Genomic DNA, 11,533 nt, shown 5'->3' on the forward strand with positions numbered 1-11,533 from the left:
CTTCCTCCAACAAGGCCACTCATACTCCCTTTGGGGACCATTTTCATTCAAGCTACCACATTTGACTTCCAAGCCACCGAAGGCAGAAGTCATATCATAATGCAAAAATGCATTCAATTCAACTTCAAAAGTTCCCATACTCTATAACACTCTCAAAGTTATGTAAAAGTATAAAGTTCAAAATCTCTTCTAAGATTCATGCAATCTCTTAACTGTAATCCACCACAAAATCAAATTAAAACTTCAGATCATGCACTTCCATCATATAATGGCACAGGATACAAATTACCACTCCAGAACATAAGTCAGGTAGCTTAGTGAGGAAATAATGGATGAACACAAGACCAAAAACCTAATGGGAAAACTTAAAACTGCATTTCCATATCTGATGTCAAAATGTATTTTAGATCTCCAAATCCTTTTAGCTTTGTTGACTACATCATACTTCTTTCTCTTCATCTGTTTCTATTCCCTGTTAGCAGCTTTCCTTGACAGGTATACCACAACAGTGGTAGCTCCCATATCTTGGGTTCCTTAAGGCAATCCATGCTTCAATTTCACAGCTTCACTTAATTATCTTTCTGGGCCTGCATTCAGGGATACTCCTAACACATGTGTGGTCTCAGCAGCTTTTCTTCGTTACAGGGGAACTACCTTCTTCTACACAACCGCACAACTACCTTCTTCTGTCATTGATGCTAAATCTAGAACTGTGTTACCAAAGCCGGTAAATAATGCTGCTTGCTGGTACTGGAATATGGCCTCCTTATTCAGTTAAATTTTTGTCATCTTTCTTTTTTTCCTGGTTTCACCGCCTAAGTTTGGTTGTCATAGAACTTGCGCCCTAGACCAGGCTGGCCTCAAACTAGGATATCTACCAGCCTCTACCTCCACACCTGGCTTTAAATCTTTATTCAGTTCCTTTTCACAGATTGGAAATTTAGCTAGGTATAGCCTTGCCCTGAGGTCACTACTCCCGTTAGTCCATTTCTTAATGCTTTTGTCTCCTGAGTACAAAATTTAGGTCTAATTTCACTACCTCGTAACCCTTTTTTCAATTTGTACGGTTTTTTTTTTTTTTTTTGGCTTGGATTACTCCTTTTCATTATAAATATTCATCAGAGTTAACGCTAATAACCACATGGTAGAGTCTGTACTAGGCTGTTTTGAGATTTACTCTGCCAATGTACTTAATTCAATACCTTTCATTTTAGCCTCTTGCAGACTTTTCAGACAAGAGCAAAAGGAGCCACATTCTTCACAAAAGTATCACAAGACCGGTCTCTAGGCTACATACTAATGTTTTTCTCCTCTGAAACTTCTTGTTCTAGGCACCCACAGTTCAAATCACATTCAGCACGATTGTCTTCCATGTTCATACTATTATGGCAATTAACCAGCACTTAAATCATTGAACTGATTTTCTAATTTATAGTCCCAAAGTCCATATTCTTTCAAACAAAAGCATGGTTATGCATATCGCTTCAATTTCTCAGTGCCTGGTACCAACTTCTGTCTTAGGTATTATATTGCTGTGAAGAGATACCATGACCAAGGCAACTCTTACAATGGAAAACATTTAATGGGTAGATTAACGTTTCAGAGGTTTAGTCCATTATCATCGTGGTGGGATATGGCAGCCTGCAGGCAGACAAAAAACTAAAGCTGAGAGTCCTACATCTTGATTCACATGAAGTGATTTGAGATATTAGGTGTGACTTGAACATGTATGAGACATCAAAGTCTGCCTCCACAGTGACACACTTCCTCCAAAAAGACTACATCTACTCTAACAATAATAATGCCATTCCTTTGGGGGGGCTTTTCTTTCAAACCACCATACCCACATTCTAAGTAAATGTGTGTGTGTGTGTATTTGTGTGTGTGTGTATGTATGTATGTGTGTATATATAGTCGAACTTCCTGTGGTTTCAAATGAGTGTGGCGCCTATACGCTTTTGTGTTGACTTTGAATTTTTTGACTGTTGATCAAACAGCTGCTAAGAGACGTGATTGAAAGAACTGCTATAATAAATCAGCCTAGATATTTCAACAATATCTTAACTTTAAAAAAGAAGTCAAAAATGTATTTGAGAAATGAAAGTTTAAAATGCTATGAAGAAGAGGTTTTGCTTTTGTATTCAAGGCTAATATGGATCAGGATTGATCAAGGGAGACATCCTGAAATTTGACAGGTAGTTTATATTAACAAAAGTTATAGGTGATCTTCCCAGAACTTGGTCCTTATTTCAAACTTTTTCAGGCATCTTATAGATGCCTTCACCCACGTTCATCAGAAAGTAGTCTAGGGAACACAACATCCACATTCCTAAGAGTTAGGTGGTCGGAGGCTTTTGGTTAAGTGGTGACCAATGGATGTTTGTTATATTTATGGAATATAAAAATATAAGATCAAAAGACAACTATTAATCTCAAGTATTTTATATTTTAATGAACTTTTGTATATTTATACAAATTTAAGGTCATTTTTCTTATAACACACTGTATATATATTTTTACTTTTGTTTAAAAAATTTTGTATATTGTTAAAGTTTAAGGTTATTTTTGTTGCAACATATTATATGTTTCTACTCTTGTTTAGGGCATTGTACCTATGTAGTTCATTTAGAATTATACAGTAAAATTCTTGTTTTTTGAAAGCTATTATTATAAACTATTTAGAAAAATCAAGAAACATAGGTTAGTAATTAGTCATTGAAAACAGTCAAATTTATAGATATGTTAGACATGCTTTCTAGATCATACAGAGATATATTTTAGATAAATAAATATTTTTAAACACTCAAAGACCTTTAGAATATAACTTTTAAAATATTTTATTTACTTAGGACTTTTCATGAAATTGAGTCATATCTGCTCCTGGCAGTACCAATTTACTTCAGAGATGATAGGCATATCATAAGAAACTCCTTATGATGTTTGCTTTCATCATAAGGTTACACACTAGGTTACACCCTAGACAAAAAAACAAACTGCTTTTTCCTTTAACTGCTGACAATGTGATGTGCAGAAAAGACATGAAGGACCCACAGGAAAGTGGCTGTTGAACTTTCCCAAAGCAAGGCAGGATGTTACTTCAAAATTCCTGCTACACAGAAGAGTCTGCAGACATTCCTCAGGGCACAAAGGAAAGTGACTTTAAGAACGTTGTCAATATAAGGTAGAAAATTCCTTCTATTTTCCTGCTTTACTAAAAAGACTTCCAGATTCTCTAGTCATGTAGGCCAAAGATAGATGTCATAATATTGCATAGGAAATTTGGGGTGACTCTCCAGTTAGCCAAATGTCTCTCTAAGTTTTAATGTTTTGGAAGTTGCATGTAATGTACTTACTGTTTACTTAGGGAATATTATACCCTTCTTAGATTTTTGAAGTGAAAGACTAGGTAATTACAATTGGTATTTTGCTGAGTTGTGATAAAAAGTAAATTAGGTGTAAAACTTTGGATTTACTAAAATAAGATAGATAATGCATTATTTTCTATGAATATGCTAATTATAAATGGGCAGGATATTGTAAATGAATTATTGTAAATTAATTATTGCCACATAAGCATTTTTGTTGTGCATAGTTTTACTATTTTAAACTTAAAACTTTATCTAGACAAAAAGGAACAAATGTTGTAGAATATTATCCTAAGGTGTGTTATTTTTGTTTATGCTGGAGAACATTTGTTTAATGATGTAAAGATGTAAACAGAGACTACTCTTGTTTCCCAGTCACCCAGAACTGATAATCACACAAAACTATATTAATTACAAAAATGCCCAATACCTTAGTTGAATTAATAGTTATGTTTTACATCTTAAATTAACCATGTTTATTAATCTGTGTCTCACCATAAGACTGTGGCCTACCAGTAAGGTTCCGGCATTTTTCTCCTTTCCTCTCCCTGACTCCACATTCTTTCTCCCTATAATCAGTTTAGTTTTCCTGCCTAGCTATATTCTGCCCTGCCAGAGGCCAAAGCATCTCCTTTATTGACCAATGAGAATAAAACATATTCACACCATCCCAAAGGACATCTCTGCTGTGAGACAACGGTTTTACCCTGTAAACATTGGTTTCTTGTACTTGTTTAATAAAATGTTGATTGTCCAGTAGCCAAGTAGCAAGTATAGATGGGATAATAATGCAGAAAGTAGAGGCAGGGCAATGAGAACAGGAGAATTCTGGGAAGAGGAGTCTGCAATCATGAGCAAGCCACAGCAGCAAGATGTGACTGCCTCGCCGAATAAGGTACCCAGCCATTTGGCTAACATAGACAAAAATAATGGGCTAATATAAGTTATAAGTGTTACTAAGAAGCTTGAGCTACTAGGCCAATCAGTTTATAACTAATGTAGTCCTCTGTGTGATTTCTTTGGGACTTAACGACTACAGGAACAAGGCAGGACAGAAACCTCAGACAACGCATCCCACATCATAAAGATGTTTTGTTTGTGCTGTATTTTTTTTAACTCTATGAAGCTGTGATTCTTTGACTAAAGCACCTGATGGTATAATAAAGAGATGAATGGCCAATAACAATGCAGGAGAAAGGATAGGTGTGACTGGCAGCCAGCAAGCATAAATAGAAGGAGAAACCTGGCAAAAAGAGGGGATAGAACAAGGAGAGGAGGACATCAGGTGGCAGTCACCCAGTCACCCACCCAGCCTTGGAATAAAAATGAAAGTAAAATACACAAAAATAGAGAAAGAAAAAAGCACAGAGGCAAAATGTAGGTGGGTTACTTCAAGTTAACCAAAGCTGGCTAGAAATAAGCCAAGTTAAGACTGGAAATTCATAAGAAAGAATAAGCCTTCATGTATGTATTTATTTGAGAGATGGTTGGCAGACCCCTCCCCCCAAAAAATCGAAAAGAGTAAAAACAACTCACTATAGGAGATATTGGTCAGGGGATAGAATTTCTATTGATAAGAATGCATTTAAAACATCCAGTTTACAATGTGATGACTACCTAATAAGAATATACTACATTTAAAATTTTTTGAAAGTTTATAAAAGTATTCTCACCACAAAAAAACAAATATGCTAGTAAATGCATATTATAGTTGTTAAGTTTCAAACCCTGGAACAAATGACTGAAATACCCATTTAATCAAGGTGGACCTGGCTGCTAGGTTCTACCAGCATCCCTCAATCCCTACCTGCGACAGACTATCGATGGCAAAGTCACCCTCCACATAAAACTTACCAGCCCTAGGGTTGGGCTACCATTCTCCCAGAGACTCTTTCCTATATAATCCAGTTACGTTGGTTACTTGCTGTGTGACGGTTTGAAAGAAAAGGGCTCTCAAAGGGAGTGACAATCCTAGGATATGTGGCTTAGTTGAAGTAGGTGTGGTCTTGGAGGAAGTTTGTCACTGTGAATGCATGCTTTGAGGTCTCTTTTGCTCAAGCTTCCCTTAGTGTGGCACTGAGTCTACTTCCTATTTCCTTCTGATCAAGATATAGCCAGCACCATGTCTGCCTTCACACTACCATATTCACTACCATGATGATAATGAACTAAACCTCTGAAATGAAAGCCACCACCTCAGTTAAATGTTTTTATATATAAGAGTTTCTGTGGTCATGGTGTCTCTTCACAGCTTTAGAAACCCTAAGAAGCTACCCCTTTTGTACCTGGTTCCCCTTTTTCTCCTCTTCTTTCTCCCCCATCAAATGGTTCATGGTCATCACCACTTTTGACTTTCTCACAAGTGTCTCTGCCTCTGGCTATGCTTTCCCTTTTTATCTATAATAAACTATCTCATCCACCATATCAAGTAGCAGTCATTCATCTCCTTTTCTCTTATTTCTTTTTCTCATTCAATAATTAGGTCTGATCTAGTCATCCCCAAATATATATATACTTTTTAAAACATGGTGCTTATACCTTATGTATGTACTATTTATTTGTTAATTAAAAATAATATTAAATTCAAATTCTTGTCAACTTACATGTCTTAAATATTGCCAAGAAAAAAAATTCTGTAGCTAATAACATTAAAATTCCTTCCTGTGATGTCTTTTACGACCTTTCCTCTTTTCTGTCATTTCATCACTGTATTCTCTTATTTCACCTCTTCTGAAATATGTGTAGTCTCTCATACCATCCATGCAATATTTTATCTTACCATATTGAAATGTTCCCTTTGACTTGACTGTAACAAACCTTATTTATCCTTCCAAATGCAGGTTGTCTATCTGTTGACTGTCACCTTCCACTTGTGTGGGGTTTTGGGCTTGTAGATAGTATTTTCTGTTGACTGTCACCCTTCCAAGGTACATGGGTTTCTGGCTTGTACATGGTTACTCCCAGCAAGAGACTAGTCTTTAGCCACTCATCATTATTTTGTATTTTAAAATTATAGTTCCATTAGGTCTATAACACTAATTAGCTATAATATAGACTTTTCTTTCAAGTTCTTTAAGACTTCTTCAGTCCTGGGTTTTTGTCTGGCATTAATTTATATGCCATTAATTCATTCTTGTGGAATGGGGCTCAGATTCAGTCAGAGTGATTGATTGCCGCCATAACAGCTGGGCAATGTTTGCACCAATGGATGCTTTTGATTGGTAGGTTGATTTTGTAGTTCATGGATGGGGCTCTCATCTGAGAAGGACAACTGATGACTTTCTCTACCTAGTACCCTCCATTACACTTTTCCAAATTGTGAAAACTTGTAAATGAGAAGGAACTTTCTCCCTCAGGTACAGCTGGACATCTCTATATAGTATGACAAAGGTGTGTTTTATTTTCAACAAATAGGAACTTACTAAATAGTTCTGATAGAACACCAGGAATAATGGAAAGAGTTTATATTGTTTTGGGGGAGGGAGTATCATGGATCTCCCTGATCTCACAAGGCACTTTCACATACCAGATATAAGAACACAGTCTATGAATGACTATTGTGTATGGATAATTTTTGAGAACTTGTAAAATAACCTTAAGGAAACAACGTAAATCTCTGGCAACCTGCTTCCCCATAGCAGGGATTGTTCTTTAAATGTGCTTTTGTGCCTCTCCCAGGTGTAGTAAATAGGAGTGGAGTTTGCTTTTATTTATTTGTTTTCTTATTCAAAAATGTTTTGAAGTATGGGTTCTCCTTGAGATTATAAAGACTAACTGAATGTGACCTTTGCTCATTTGCCCTTGCTTAACCCTTAAAATAGTATCAAAATATAAATTGTCTGATGTTCTGGATAAAGTTGGCTACTGCATGAGACTTTAGTCTACTTCATTTTTCAGCCCCATTTCCCAGATCCAGGCTACCAGCTGGAGCAGTGACAACCTATGATTTCAATTTTGTTAAAAGCCATAGATATTAGTAATAACATTGTCTGGCCATGCAGGACATCTCACTTTTGATTTTTAACTTACAATTTTATATATAGGCTTACAAAATCAGAGGTTTCCATGCTGCATTTCCAGACACACTTTCTTCTGTTTAGACCTCCCCATTGCCCCCATCTTCCCCATCGACATTTTCCATTCTTGCTTAAAGGTTGCACCCCCATGTTCTGTTTCTCTATTTTCATGTTGCCTATACTTTCTCTCACCTTCCTAAAGACAACATCACAATGATCCCTTTTATTTCTTGGCTTTGAAGATACTACATGCTAAGCAGACAAATATGTTTTGAAATCAGGATCTACATAAGAAGGAAAACATGAGAGTTTATTTTTCTGAGTTTCGTTCACCTCACTCAGCACAATGTTTTCCAGTTCTTTCTAATGTCCTGCAAATTTCATTTTTCTTTTGTCTTGAATAATTCTCTTCTCTCCAGGACTTTAATTCCACATTTAGCTTTCTTTTTTAAAAGAAGACAAATTATATAATCTCTGTTCTTAACTTTATTTATGTAGTTTATTACCTGTTTTTTCATATGTTTTATGTTATATCATACCTCTATCCCTGAATCTAATTTTGGTTTAACTCTGGTACGACAGATGTATCTGGAAATTCAACCATTTATTTTAGAATTTCCAACAGACTGGAATGTGGGTTTAATTTTTATTTTTATTGATCTCTCTCTCCCTCCCTCTCTCTCTCTCTCTCTGTCTCTCTCTCTCTCTCTCTCTCTCTCTCTCTCTCTCTCTGTGTGTGTGTGTGTGTGTGTGTGTGTGTGTGTGTTCACAAGTAGATGCTGGAAGAGAATTTGAAGAGAATATTGTATCTCTTGCAGCTGGAATTACAAATGGTTGTGGGCCACCCAATATGAGCTTTTAAACTGAACTCTAGAATTTTAAAAGGGCATGCAGCATTCGTAACAATTGAGCAATCTCTCTATCATCAGAATAAGGGTTAACAAAGTATGCTGTTAATGTTTTTTTTTAAAATTTCTTTGATGTCTATAACAATGTCTTATTGTCATCTCAGTTTAATTTGCCCTCTATATCTTTTGTGGATATTCCTAATGGTTTGTCAATCTTACTAAGTTTTCAAAAAACTCTTGATTTCGTGTATTCTTTGTATAATATTTTTGTTGTATCATTTAATTAATCTCTATTCTGGTTTTGAATGTTTCTTTCCATCTGTTGCTTTTTGCATTTTGTTTGTTCTTTCCTTTTTCAACTTTTTTTTTCACATTTGGTTTTTTGAGGCAGGGTTTTTCTGTGTAACAGTCCTGGCTGTCTTGGAATTCAACTTTTAGACCATGCTGGCTTCAGACTCACAGAGATCCACCTGCCTTTGCCTCTGGAATGCTGGTACTAAAAACATATGCCACCACTGCCTGCCTCTCTCTCTCTCTCTCTCTCTCTCTCTCTCTCTCTCTCTCTTTCTCTCTCTCTCTGTTTCTTTCCTTCTTTCCTTCCTTCCTTCCTTCCTTCCTTCCTTCCTTCCTTCCTTCCTTCCCTCCTTTCTCTTTTTCTTCTACCTTTGTCTTCTGATTGCTGAACTAGCTCTTGTAGACCAGGTTGGCTTCGAGCTCCCAGAGAACCACCTGCCTCTGCCTGCCAAGTGGTGGGATTAAAGCGTACACCACCACTGCCCAGCCTGGGCCTTGTTCTTATATTCTTGTTTATCTATACTCTTGAGGTGCGTCTTAAAGTACTGCATTCATGTTCTTTTTTATTTTTTTTAACTTTGGGCTCTCAGAGCTATAACTTTAATGTTAATCCCATCAAAATAAGAGGAAAAATGATTACGCAAATTCATTTAGTGGAATTAAGCAAGCTTTATTTTCTCTCAGACAGGGCTAGCTCCCTAAAGTGGGGTTTGAGAAAATAACATTGAACATAGGAGAAAATGGGGCTTATATAGTACAAACAAACAAACAACAACAGCAACAAAAACAAAACTGAAAATCCAGGGGATTCTCAAGGATTTTTGGTTACATAGGAACTTGGCAGAACATTTCAAGATTATTTGGCAGAACATTTTATCTCATCAGGGTGAAGCTCAGGGTATATGGTGTGAAAACTGTCAAAACCCAGAAAACATACCAAGACATTATTAAATTTAAATTTTGTATAAAACAGGAATGAGATGATTTTTTACCTTTTAACAAGATTTCTTTGAATCTTAAGATGAAGTACAGTTGGTTAATCATTAGAACTGCTATCACTGTATTTCAAAATTTTCACATGTTGCATTTTTTATTTTAATCTAATTCTAAGAATTTAGAAATTTTCTTATTGATATTTCAATATTTTCATCATTAAATAGTAAATTGCTTAATTTCCATGTATTTGTACATTTTCTGCAGTTTCTTTTGCTATTGATTTCAATCTTTCTTTCAGATACGTGGTCAGATAAGTTCTATAGAGCTATTTCTATTTTTCTGGCTTCTATGTTTGTTTTTTGTCCCACCACATGCTCAAATAGAGAGGAACGTCCATGAGGGGTTAGGAACAATGTGTATTTGGGGGCTAGAGAGATGACTCAGCAGGTAAGAACACATGCTTAATGGGCAGAGGACCTAGGTTCTTGTGCCAGCATTTTCATGGTAGCTAACAATAACCTGTAACTCCAGTTCAAGGGGTTTCAGCATCCTTTTCTGAGATCTGTAGTACCAGAAAGAAATGTGGTAAAATACACCCAAGCAAAACACTCAAAAACGGTAAATAAATCTTAAAAAAATAGAATTAATATTGGTAGTGTTTGTATCCATCCAGTGGCCATTTGTCTATGATGTTAATTAGCACCTCTATTTATCTGTTTAACTTTTTTTGTCTGAATAATCTGTCAGTTGGTTAAAGTGAAATATGAGGTCATCTGTTACTAATGTGAGTTATCTGTGGCTTAATGGCTAACAGTATTATTGTATGAAATTGAATGTTCCTAAATTTTATGAAAATATATTTACATTTGCAGGATCCACTTGGTGGGTTTTGCCTTTGATAAAGTAACGTTCTTTATCTATACTGATTAGTTTTGGCTTGAAGTCTAATTTGTTAATTTGTCAGATATTAGACTAGTGATGCCTATTTGTTTCTTGATTCCATTCATTTATTTAGTGATGTAGGAGGGTCATCTGTCTATGTGTTACTTTCATTGGTTAATAAAGAAACTGCCTTGGCTTTTGATAGGACAGCAGTTTAGACAGGCAGAGTAGACAGAACAGGATGCTGGGAGAAAGAAGCAGAGTCAGTCAGACGCCATGATTCTCCAGCGTGAGACAGACGGACATATGCTCGTTAGATTCATCCTGGTAAGCCACAGTCAAGTGGAAATACAGATTATTAGAAATGGGTTAGATGGACTTGAATTGGTTTGGTTTGGTATTTAAAAATGGTGTCTCTCTCTCTACCTATTCCTTGCTGTCTTTGAACCCACTATGTAGATCAAGCTGGCCTCAGACTCAGAGATCTGCCTGCCTCTACCTCTTAGTTACTGGGATTAAAGGCATGTGCAACCATCACGCCAAGCTCCAAACCTTCTATTCTCTGTTATTTATTTATTTTTTTGATGAAGTGAGGTCATCAATATTCGTTTCTTTGTTGTTTTAACTATAATATGACATGAATATTTTATGTTCCTGTCTTGTTCGTTTGGTATTCTGTATGCCCCATATAGCTAGATAGGTGTCTGCTTTCTAAGTTCTGGCAAATATTCTTCTGTGACTTTATTGAAAATTATTTCTTTGTCATCAAGAATTCTTCTGAATCCACAATTTGAAGAGTTTTATACTACAGTTTCTGTCCATTTCATTGGTGTGGTTGTTAAAAAAAATAATTTTCTTTGGTTAAATGATTCGATTTCTCTGCCTTATTTCCAAGACCTGATATTCTCTGTATTTTACATGATCCGTTATGTTGCTGAAACCTTTCAATGACTTTTTTTTTTTAATAAGACATGCTCAGTTTTTTATTTCTAACTTTGTTTCAGTTTGGGTTTTCTTCTTTATTTCCAGCTCTCATTTGAATTAAATTTTCACATCCAGAATGATCTTGTTATTTTATTCATCATTTGGTTGTGTTTTCTTGAACTTTACTTAGTTTATCTTTGTCCCCTTTATGTTCAGTTTCGTGTTATCATTTGTATCTGCCTTGAACTCTTTGGACATGCTTATGACT

Source organism: Myodes glareolus, chromosome 3, assembly GCF_982192425.1.
Source record: "Myodes glareolus chromosome 3, mMyoGla1.1, whole genome shotgun sequence".
Lineage (NCBI taxonomy): Eukaryota > Metazoa > Chordata > Mammalia > Rodentia > Cricetidae > Myodes > Myodes glareolus.